Source organism: Manis javanica, chromosome 14 (genome assembly GCF_040802235.1).
Source record: "Manis javanica isolate MJ-LG chromosome 14, MJ_LKY, whole genome shotgun sequence".
Taxonomy (NCBI): Eukaryota; Metazoa; Chordata; class Mammalia; order Pholidota; family Manidae; genus Manis; species Manis javanica.
The window spans coordinates 31135972-31148545 of NC_133169.1; the positions used below are offsets into that span (position 1 = coordinate 31135972).

Here is a 12574-nt window from a genome sequence, read left to right on the forward strand (position 1 = left end):
CAGTCTGTGTATGTCTTTAGGTTTGAAGTAAGACGCTTGCAGGCAGCATATAGATGGGTCTGGTTTCTTTTATCCATTCATTGAGTCTGTGTCTTTTGATTGGTGCATTCAGCCCATTTACGTTTAGGGTGATTATTGATAGGTATGTACTTACTGCCATGCAGGCTTTAGATTCATGGTTACCAAAGGTTCAAGGGTAATTCCCTCACTATCTAACAGTCTAATTTCACTCACTTCATGTGCTTTTACAAACACAACCTAAAGGTTCTTTTTTTTCCCCTCCTTTTTCTTCCTCCTCCATTCTTTATATGTTAGGTATCATATTCTGTATTCTTTGTCTATCCCTTGATTGACTTTGGGGATAGTTGATTTGATTTTGCATCTGCTTAGTAATTAATTCTTCTTCTTTGCTGTGGTTTTATTTCCCCTGGTGACATCTATTAAGCCTTAGGAACACTTCCATCTATAGCAGTCCCTCCAAAAGGCACTGTACAGATGGTTTCTGGGAGGTAGATTTGTCAGCTTTTGCTTATCTGAAAATTGTTTAATCCCTCCTTCAAATTTAAATGATAGCCTTGCTGGATAGAGTACTCTGGGTTTGAGGCCCTTCTGCTTCATTGCATTAAGTATATCATGCCACTCCCTTCTGGCCTGTAAGATTTCTGTTGAGAAATCTGATGATAGCTTGGTATGTTTTCCTTTGTATGTGATCTTTTATCTCCCTCTGGGTGCTTTTAAAAGTGTCTCTTTATCTTTGATCTTTGCCATTTTAATTATTGTATGTCTTGATGTTGTCTTCCTTGGGTCCCTTGTGTTGGGAGATCTGTGCACGTCCATGGCTTGAGAGACTATCTCCTTCCCCAGACTGGGGAAGTTTTCAGCCCTTTACCCATTTTTAGGTACTATTATTTACTTTTTGAATTTGGATGCCTTTTTTTCCCCAGAAGTTTTTTTTTTTAATTGGTCGTAGACTACAGACAGCAAGAATGATAAATAAAGTCTGTTTTCTTCCAAGTGTCCATAACTCTGTCTTCCTCCCTACAAGATAAACTTGTAGTTTTGTCACTTGAGATGGAAATAGGTAATGTTAACTAATTCAGTATGAGTTCCCCTGTGGTTTTGACACAAAACCTGAATAGGCAAAGCCACCTTGAAAATGAAAAAACAAAGCTGGTGTGTCATGCTCCCTGACTTAAAAGCTATATAACAAAGCTATAGTAATCAGAACTGTATGGTGCTGGCACAAGAACAGATCCAAAGATCATGCAACAAAATAGATCCCAGAAATAAACCCACTCATATATGGATGATTAGTATATGACAAAGAAAACAAGAACATACAATGGGGAGAGACAGTTTCTCAAATTATTTGGGTTGGGCAAGAGTATAAAATTGGGTTACTCCCTAACACCATACAAAAAAGTAGACTTATAATGGATTGAAGACCTAAATATAAGACATAAAACTTTAAAACTTTTAGAAGAAAACCTAGGCAAAAATCTCTTGAACATAAGCATGAGCAATTTTTTTTCTGGATACATCTCCCCTGGATACAAAAGCGAAAATGAACAGGTGGGACTACATCAAACTAAAAAGATTCTGTACAGCAAAGGACACCATCAGCAGAATAAAAAGACAACCTACAATATGGGAGAATATATTCATAAATGGTATATCTGATAATGGGCTAATATCCAAAATATATAAAGAACTCGTATAACTTAACACCAAAAAAATAAATAAACCAATTAAAAAATGGCCAGAGGAGCTGAATATACATATTTCCAAAGGAGACATACAGATGGCCAACAGGCACATGAGAACATCCTCCACATCCCTCATCATCAGGGAAATGCAAATCAAAACTGCGATGAGGTAGACCTCACTCACCCCAATCAGAATGGCCTCTATCCAAAAGATGAGAAATAACTATTTTTGGTGATTATGTGAAGGAAAGGAAACACTTCTACACTGTTGGTGGGAATATAAATTGGTTTAGTCACTAGGAAAGCAGTATGGAGGCTTCTCAAAAAACTGAAAAAAGAACTACCATTTGATCCAGTAATTCAATTACTAGGAATTTACCCCAGGAAAACAAAATATCTGATTCAAGAAGATATATGCACCTTTATGCTTATTGCTGCAAAATTTACAACTGTCAGGATATGGAAGCAACAAAAGTATCCATCAATATATGTATGGCTAAAGAAGAGGGGGTACATGTATACCTTGGAATATGCTTTATCCATTTCCAGCAACATGGATGGACTGAGAGGGCATTATGCTAAGTGAAATATGCCAGGCAGAGAAAAGACAAGCACCATATGATTTTACTTATATGTAGAATATAAGTATATATACTTATATAAAACAAAACAAAACAAAATGAACAAAACAGCAGTAGATAGATAGACACTGAGAAGTGGCTTGTGGTTATAATGAGGGAGGGAATAAAGTGAGTGGGTCAGAAGGTTGAGGTGGATAATGGGGCACCAAATCTCAATTCTAATAAAAGTTAATCACAGGGATGAAAGTATAGCATAGAGAATATAGTCAATAGTTTTGTTACATCTTTCTGTGTTGACAGATAGTAACTATACTTGGGGTGCGGATTTAATAATATATATAATTGTTGAATCACTGTATTGTATATTTGAAACCAGTATAATATTGTATATCAATGTATACTTCAATAAAAATAATTTTAAAGATAACACATATAACTGTCAAATATATGTTTGCAACCAATATAATAGTTTATCAACTATATTTAATAATATGTATGTGTATATATATATATATACATACATATATATATATATATATATATATATATATATATATATATATATATATATAAGGTATGAATTCCCAGAGGCCATGAAATTGGAGGTTCTTGGCAAGCTTATTTGTTCTGTGTATGTTTGCATATGTGCCATTAGAAGATCTCTGACTGTATGATGTCTTCATCATGAGGTCAGTCTAGTTTGATTTAACCTAGATACTGTACTTAGATGGGTAAATCACCTGCTAAACTGATGGGAGTGCCTCTACATGATGCGACCTCTGACCCATGGCGTAAGGGAGGAGGGGCTCAGTTTTGCCTGGCCTCTGATGACGCTATCAATGCTGCTCAAAATTATGGAGAGATTGTGCAAACAGCCTCACAGCTGAGCAGTCAGCAGTCATTGGATAGATACACTATTTGATTCTGGAAGTTTAGAACTAATAATCAGGTGGTGAGAGCATCGTATGTACTCATAAGTGTGATTATCCCAAAGGCCAGTCCTCTGGGATTAGAATGTGAAAAACCCATGTCCCTGGGACACAAATACTTTAATAATTTTCTTTTATCCTGCAATGGGAAAGGAAGTCTGTGACTGGTTTCTAGGATGGATTAAAATCTCTTGCTGTGACAGAATTCCTGGAGCTTAGGTACAGTCTAGGGCTCTCTACCCAACTATTGTAAAGTCTGGTAGAAGCTCATTGTTATGATGAATTAGAAAAATGTGGCAATCTGAAATTCCAGGAATTAGAGAAGACAGCAAGTTGTGGATGGACTATGCCACAGGAAAGTTGCACTGATGTAGCCTTTAGAAGAGGAGAAATGAAGGCAACTGATGGAAAGTGGTTGAAGCTGAGTTACTTCAATATTTCAAATGTCCCAAGTTTCTGCTGATAAGAGGAAATGTCAAATCATCTTCCCAGTAAAGCTGTATGTCCTAAAGCACAAGCATGCAAATGAACTAATGCTATTAATGTGATTACTTACATTGCTCCTGAGAATCTGCCAGAATATTTCTCTCCTCTGCCCCAGGTAGATGCCTGGTTAACCCAGACTACTGTCACCTCCTCTAGAAATTTCAGCTCCGAGGCCACAGCCAGTTTAGTAAGATGATGCAGCCATCCCCCCAGCTTCAGCCCAGGAGTCACCTTCATGTTTTCCTGTGAAAGCCATTAAAGTGCATACCTTTCAACTCTCTAAATGAGAGTAACTGTTCTAATGCGATGTATCACCTAGGTATTTCATGAGAAATCTGTATTGACAAATGGGTGATACATTATTCCGATAGGCTGTTCTGTGCTGTATGACAACCAGCCTACACATCTCAGTGGCTTAATGCTGCTAAGATTATTTTACTTTTATACAACACATCTGTTTTGAGTGATCTGAGGGGCTTGTTCCCCTGGAATTTCCTCCTCATTCTGAGAAACCCTTACCTGAACGCCCCTGGTTGATGTGCCAGAGAAAAGAGAGTCCGATGACATTCAAACAATGCTCTTTGCCCGTCATTGACTTTCCACCCCACTTTATTTCCCCAAGTCAGCCCCATGGTAAGACCTGACATTATCGTCCAACAGGATGTTATAATTATCCGCCGGGGAGGGGGATGAATAAGGTTGAGCAGTCTGTCTCACACCCCATCGATGGTTTCTCACTATCATTTTTCAGTCTTCCTTGGAAAGCAGAAATGTTCAAGTCCAGCTCCTTCTTCTTCAATGAAAGATAAGACTTAAAAATTTTTTTCAGTTAGGAGTAGCAATACCTGACAGAAAATGCATAATAATATGGACCTGGAGAATACCAGCCTAAACACTGGAGCATGTTCAACAGATTATTTTTTCGCTGGTTCTCAAATTTTCCAATAAAGTGCATTGTCATAGCAAAATGTCCTGAAGCATTGGTGTGAATACTGAAATTGCTGTACAATACTTAATTAACCTTGAGATGAAGACAATCCATCGATTGCCTCCACATCTTTATCATCTGGGCAAGCGGCATTGAAAGGGAAAGCCACGGACATCCACTGCACAGAAGTTTTTTTTTGTTTTTTCAGTTTACATTTATTTTTCTCTTTCCAGCCACATATTTTTTTAAAACTGTGTAGTTTCCCAGCACATGTACCTGTGCCTCTGCAAGAGAGAAGACAGAGCCCGCTTTCCTGTTTCCCTTGCAGTTAAACTGCAGGCAGGTAAACATGTTCTCCAACCACATGTGCCCCTGTGAGAATTTACTGTCAAAACTAATGACATGTGACTCTCATTGACAACCACTTTGGAAAACTTTTTTGCATTTTGTGATAACCCTATGGCCTGACAATTTCATGTCTGCCAATATAAACAACTGACATCATGTGTATAATATATACATACTTGTGTCAAATGCATATTCATGTCCATATTCATAGAAGCCCCGTTTATTAATACCCCAAAAGTGAACATGAGTGCAAGTGTCCAAAAACAGCACAAATAAATCGTGTCGTGATCCCATAGCTAGTCACTATGCAGGAATAAGAACCAACAAATAATAAATATATGAAACAACACAGATAAATTTCACTAATGTAATAATAGTGAAAAGACTTATACACAAAGGAGTGTGTGCCTTATGATTTTATTCATGCAAAGTTCAAAAACAGGCAAAATTCATCTTTGGTGATAGAATGAGAAGAGAGGCAATCTCTCAAGGGTGTTGCAACTGGAAAAACATGCAAAGGGGACTCAGGAGCGCTGGTAACGATCCATGTCTTGACGGGGTGGTCACAAGAGCACGTCTCTTTATGTGAATTCATGGACTCTAACTCACGATATATGTATTTGCAGTGTGACTTCCACAAAAAGTTCACCTAGAAAGAAAAAAGCTGGTGATGTGAAGAGAAAGCTGGTGAAGGCCTGCATGTGGCAGGAGGGGGTATCATCCAGAGTCCGTAGAGGCAGGGGCGCGGCTCCCGCTCCCGCGCCAGTGCTCTGGGCCCCTGCGGCGGCGCCTGCACCCCACGGCAGCAGCCACACCCCTCGGGGAGGCCTTGGATGTGACTGAGGTTTTGCTTCAGCATATTTTGGCCTCCAGCCATGGACCTTCCAGAGATTCTGTGACTGACTCAGTATGGGTCAGCTGCCATTTCCATTTCAACTAGTGTTATTTTTCTCGAGCTCATATGATTTTTTCCTGTTTATAATTGAAGACTGGGAAGGTTACCATGTCTGAGTTATATATGCATAGGGGGACCCTGGAAAGTTACCAGAGGGTTGTCAGTATCACACAATCTGAGATATACCTCATGTTCCTGTAGGATACAAGTACCTCCACAATGTTGTAAGGACAGTGATCATGTCCATGACTTGGAAAATACCAACCCCTTTTCTTTCTGTTCTGTTGTCTGCAGAGGAACCTAGGAATGTGCCTGTGCAGTTCTGGAGATCTTTGTTCAGGAGGAAAGACAGGGAGGAGTTAGGCTTTCCTACAAAAAGTAGATGAATCTCATTTATTGTTTTGTGTTTCTAACTACAAGGGGCTTTTCAGACTATTTCCAAATGTAGATATAGCTCTCATATTCCCAAACTTCCATATGCCACCAATTGGCAGTTTTATACCCCACGTGGAAGGGGCTGTGTTCTTTGTGAGCTCAGTTATTGGAAACTCGGTCTTGGCTGAGTAAGTCTTCATTATGTTTGACTTTTGCCAAAATACCTTGATATGTTCCATAACCATTCATCAGTGGGCTCTTGGCCCATTCCTTTGTCTCCACAAGGGAATTCCAGGGCAGGACACAGGTCCACACGTTTGCTTGTCTCCCATCTGAGTTCTCTGGGGCACAGCTATAGAAAGCTGGCCCATATTATATACCGAATCAGTGCAGATGTTAGAGACTAACAGAATTATCCGAATAGGCATCATTAAGGTCACAGAATCCCTAAAAGAAATCTTGGCCCATTTGAGGTCATTTGTACAATAAATTGACATTCACAGGAGTTCTCCTTGATGGGGGGGGAGTGTGATAGCAAAAGGCATCTTGATGTCACATTGTCTGGGAATTGTTCCCAAATCAGCTGCTCTACCTTCCTTTGTATCGTAATAATTTCTACAAAGCGCATCTCTGTGAATTAGACACATACCCATATATCACCTTTCTTAGTATAAATCCTGGCATACATCCATAATAGAATAATTACTTCTTTAATGAACAGGTGATCAACTTACCTTCTATTTCTTGGATGTGAAGCACCCCCACCAGTCTCCATGCTGGGATGTAAAGAAATAATTTTTCAACAAGAATATTGCACACATGAGATTCCAATGATATAAAATCCCTCTAGTCTCTTATGCATGCTGGAGGATCAGTGATATTCAGTGATGGTTGAGGGGCAATAGATATTTGAGGGAAAAAGTTAGTGGTAGCAGTGGTAGTCCTGGGGGCTGTGTGTGTGTATTTCTGTTGGGAGATTTCTTGGCTTCTATTTAATCAATTCTGTGACTTGAATGAATATGTGTTAGAAGAGTAAAACTCTTACAACACTCCGATATGAGTGCTTACGTAGATACATGTACGAGCAGGCATAAACCACACACCAAAGCGCCATTCCACATGATTCTACGAGTTGAATTTTCCGTGCGTCATTCTCTCACGGAGATCGTTCCCTGTGCGCGCCCTTACTTAAACATATGTGTAAGAATCTACAGACACCTTGATTTGTCTAGCAATTCCCTATCTACAGATGGTTATATAAGTTTCTGATATTATAGTAATTACTATATAAGAGAGTATTTTATACTTCATTAGAGCTGAATATTCTGTAAATACGTTTTGCCACTTTAACTATGAGAGTGTGTTTCCTCCCAAACCAGTTTTATTTATCAAGTTTGATTTTCATTTTTGCCCAGGAAGAGAATGGAATCTACTATGGATTATCACAGTTTTAAATTATACTTCTGTAAAAACTAAAGGATTAGATAATGTTTTCATTGTTAGTGTTCTCTTCACAGTGCCTTTATATGCTCTTTGGTGACTTTGCTAAATAATGCCTTGTAATTCCAGTTTCTTTGCTTGAAGGCAAACTTTATGGAGAGCCAGATCATCAGGACCCGACCTCATCCAGCTTCACCTGCAAAAATATTCTATTGATTAAATGTTTCTAGGTATATATATATTCATTTGGCAGATAATTATATCTTTAAAATAAAGGATTTTCCAAACCATGGGCTATTAAATTCTCTTCTATAATTCATGACTTTAAAGTCATTCAGTAAAATCTTATGGTGTTATATATATAGTTTTAAAATAACTTTTCAAATATGTTCCTTGATGTGTCATACTTTTATAGTGAATAATTCCCCTTAACATTTCCATGTTTTAAATATCAGGAAATCAACATTCAGATTTCTTCATTTATTCATGCAACCAAATGCCAAATAATCTTAATAAAATTGTTAATTTTATTATTTTAAGAAGAATTCTATCAGCTAAAAGTACCTCTCTATATATCTCCTTTTATCAAGAGTTACATGACATTGTATGTGTTATATATTTTGTATTATATATATTGTATGTGTTAATACCTGGTTTTCGCGGGAAAGCTGAATTTACCCATTAATACTGTCACTACATGTTCACTGACAACCTCCTAGAAAGTTGCTTCTACTTAAAACAATTGCATTAGTTATGCACCATTTTCATTTTACAAATGAGGAAATGGAAATGAACCAATTTTCCTGCATCACATGGAAGTTACATACCTGACGGATTCTGACTCAGTTTCTGACCCTGCAGCCCATGATCGGACACTGCAGAGTATTATAGGCTGGGCTGTTCATTTCTGTGGAGGGTATACAGTCATTCTTGTCAGAGTCTCTGTGTATCTTCTCCGTTCACATATTTCTTGTGCTTATTATTCCATTCAGGTTCAAAGTGCTTTTGTCTAGTTTGTAATCCATCCACTAATAATAACACTCACATAGTGACCTTCTGGGCAGACCCTCCTGATAACTTCCCCATGGCTGACTGTGGACAGTCACCACCCAGACAGAGTTCTTTAGCCAAGTGTCCAATAACCTTGCCAGGCAGAATTCTTGGTTGTAGGTTTTTCCTTTTCAATACACTGAATATTTCATGCCACTCCCTTCTGGCCTGTAAAGTTCCTGCTAGAAATCTGCTGAGAGCCTGATGGAGTTTCCTGCATAAGGTGACTGTCATTACCTTTAATCTTTGCCACTTTCATTACCACGCGTCTTGCTGCTGTTTTCCTGGGGTTCATCTTGTTAGGGGCTTTGTACTTCCAGGAACTGCATGTCTATTTCCCCAGATTAGAGATGTTTTCAGCTATTATTTCTTCAATGAGGCTTTCTACTCATTTGTCTCTTTCCTTCTGGGACCCCAGTTATGCAAATGTTGTTTAATTTGAATCTTCACACAGCTCTCTTAGCATCTTTTCAATTTTGGGAAGTGTCTGTTCCCTCTGTCCCTCAGCCTGGTCCCTCTCCTGCTCTGTCCTCTGTAACAGATCCCATCCTTTCCTTCCAGCAGGGTGCTCTTCATTCCCTCTTGTAGTTTTCATTTCAGTTGTACTTTTCGGCTCCGAGTGGCTCTTTTTCATATTTTCCATCTCTGCTGAAGTTGATCTCACTGATACCATCAATTCTTTTCTCCGGGTCAGTGAGCATCTCCATGACTGTTACTTTGAAATCTTTATCAGGAAAAGTGCTAACCTCCAATTTGTCGAACCCTTCCTCTGGCGTCTTACCTTGTTCTTCTGTTTGGGACATGTTCCTCTCTTCTTGTTTAGTATGGACTTCTGTGTTGCTTCCTTTGTATTAAGCAGATCATCTATGCATCCTGCTCTAGAGAGTAATGGCCTTTTTTGCGAGGCAGGTGTCCTGAGCCCAGCAAAGCCGCTTCCCCTTGAGGCGGAACCCAGGTGCTGCTGGCGGGCAGTGGGCGGGGCCGCCTCTCTGCCCGTTTCCCCGCAGTGGTGGTCAGCAGAGGCTGACAGCTCCACCCTGGGCACCACTTGTGAGGCACGCTTGCTCAGGTTCACCCCGGGCAGGGCTGCCCTGTCTGCTGGGCAGCTGCTGGCTGGGGCGGGTGTGCAGGCGAGCACCGCTGCGGGCTGAGCCACCAGGGAGGGAGCTGCGGACTTTAGAGCTGGCTCTTCAGGCGCTTGGCCAGACGGGTTTATGGGAGGCTGGGGAAGCATGTGCACCTGACCTTTCTTCTCTGACCACCACCCCCTCGAACACTTCCTGCTGATCTTTCCACCTGCTGCCTCTTCATTGGGTCTCAGCAGGACTGTCATAGCAGTTCTTTGCTCCACCACAGGGGTCTAAGCTCCCAAGTGCTCCAATCCTCGATCCTCAGGCAATCAGCCCCTACTAACCGCCAAAGCCCAGTGCAATGTGGACTTGTGTTCCAGGAGCAGATCCCTAGGCCCAGGCGAGCTGGGCTCCTGAACACTCATTCCCTACCCGCTCCATTCCCCTCCGTCTGCTTGTGGGCTGGGGCGGGGCAAGGGCTCATGTCCTATAGATCACGGTTCTACCCCTTTACCTTTCTCAGTGTGGGCTTTCCCCTTCCGCAGGTGCAGGTGGTCTGTCCTGCAGCCTTCGGGTCATGTTCAGGGTTAGTTGTATTTGCTGCTGCTGCTCCTTTGGTGTGTGTGTGGGAGGGGATCTCCACCTGGCCCTCCTGCTCTGCCATGTTCTTGCCACTGGAATCCTACTCTTAGTTCTTTGGATATATGTCTGTGGAGAAAGTGAAGGTTCCTGTGGCCAGGATTCTCACCTGGCCCTGGTCAGGTGGCTCCCTGAACGTGTGTGGGCAATATGTTGTTACTGACTCTACATAAAGAGCTTCGCCCAGTGCTCTGGGCTGCACAGCTGCAGGAGAGCAGAGGCTGGAGTGGGGGCAGTGCTGAGAACAGAGGCTGAGACAGTTGTGGGTGCAAGATGCCCAGAGACAGAGGCCGGCTTGCTGCTTGCAGACTTGCTCTGAGTGGATGGGATTCTAGTGATTTACCTGCCAGGTATAAACCCTTTCACCCCAAAAATGTTCCATTGTAGTTTTTCAGTCTCACTGAATCAAGAGTGAACTTGCCTGGGGCTGAAACCCACTTGTGAGACAATATCCATGAGTGACTGCTAGACCATAAGTATAGGGAAGATGGAAGTTCCCATAGCCGGGATTCTCACCTGACCCTAAACTACCTGATGATGTGATTGGCCTGCTGCTGGGCGCCTGCTCCTACGCCTGTTGGCAATGAGCCGTTATTGTCGGTGTCACTGTATAAAGTGCTCCGCCCAGTGCCCTGCCTGGAAGCAGAGATGGATTGCAAATGCTCCAGGGGCAGACATGATTCCAGCACCCAACCTGCCACCATGAGACGAAAGCTTTGTATAAACCCTTTTAGCCCTAATTGCGTTATTGTTATTTGGTCTCATTGAATCCAGAGTGAACTTGCCAAGGGTTCTCGGGGTGGGGGAAATATTTTCTGGTACCCCCTCAGGTGAGACAATATGGTAGTTCTATGTTTAGTTTTTTGAAGAACCTACATTTCACAGTTGATGGTGTCAATCTGCATTCCCAGCAGAGAGCACCAGGGTCCCCTTTCTCCACCCTCCCCAGCACTTGTCTTCACTTATCCTTTTATGATAGCCATTCCAACTGGTGTGGGGTGACCTTTGTTGTGGTTTTATGTTGTATTTCCTGTTTAATCAGTGACGTTGAGCATTTTTTCAAATATCTGTTTGCCATTCATATATCTTCTTTGCGAAAATGTCCTTTCAGGCCCATGTTTAAATCAGATTGTTCTTGCTAGGGAATTGTATGAGTTCCTTATATTTTTTGGAAATCAACACATTACTAGATAAATAGTTTTCAAATAACGTCTCCAATGCCTTTGTCGCCTTTTTGTTTTGTGGCTTCTTTTGCTGGGCAGCGGTATGTCGATTTGATGTAGCCCCTTTTAAAAATGGTGCTTTTGTTGCTTCTGTTTTGCTGTCATGTGCAAAAACTATGTTGCCCAGACCAATGTCAGTGAGAGGTTTCCCCTCTGTTTTCTTTAGAGTTTTATAGTTTGGGGCCTTATGCTTAAGTCTTCAGTCTATTTTGAGCTAATCTTTGTGAGTGGTGTGACCCAGGGGCCTGGTTTCATTCTTCTGTATATGGTCATCCAGTTTTCCTGTCACTATTTATCAGAGACACCTTTTGCCTGTTGAGGACTTGCACTCCCTGTCAAATAGTAGTTGACTGTGTATACAGGGGTTTATTTCTGGGCTCTTGGTTCTGTTCAGCTGGTCTTTGTTTTTGGGTACCAGGCTCTTGATTACAATGCTTGGTAATATAGTTTGAAGTAGGGAAGTGTGACAGCTCTAGCTTTATTCTTCTTGCTCATGATTGGTTTAGCTGTTTCACACCTTCTGTGGCTTCCATACAAAATTTAATATTGTTTTTCTGTTTCTGTGAAAAATTTCTTTATTTAGACTGGCTAATTGGATTGGTCTATCTTCAATTTCACTATATTTAATTTGTACTGTGTTTGAACACATGCAGTGAGTTTTTCATTTAGTTACTGTACTTTTTAGTTTTAAAAGTCTACAGAGTTCTTCCTTCTTTGTTGAGACTTCCTCTTGTTCCTATTATGTGTTTACATCCTTAATTCTTGGGATATTTTATAGTGCCTACCTGAAAATATTTTGCACATTTTCAATATTTGTGTCTTCTCAGCATTGATGTCTGTGAACCTTCTTTTCCCCACAAAGTTGAAAAATTTCCATTTCTTAATATGCCAGATTCTTTAGGGT

At 40.8% G+C, this 12574-nt stretch overlaps 1 protein-coding gene across 2 annotated transcripts in view; it reads left to right on the forward strand.

Annotated features, from left to right (window-relative positions):
• LOC108385899 (olfactory receptor 2AE1-like) overlaps positions 1-12574 on the forward strand; it is a 51528-nt gene that overhangs the window by 19861 nt on the left and 19093 nt on the right. Inside the window, exon 1 of one of the 2 annotated variants that reach the window (XM_073221903.1) lies at positions 2878-7918. The exons of the other annotated variant lie outside the window; for it this stretch is intronic. The gene's annotated coding sequence lies outside the window, so the exon portion shown is untranslated. Of the gene's footprint in view, positions 1-2877; positions 7919-12574 lie in introns of those variants that run through there. 2 annotated transcript variants of the gene reach the window in all.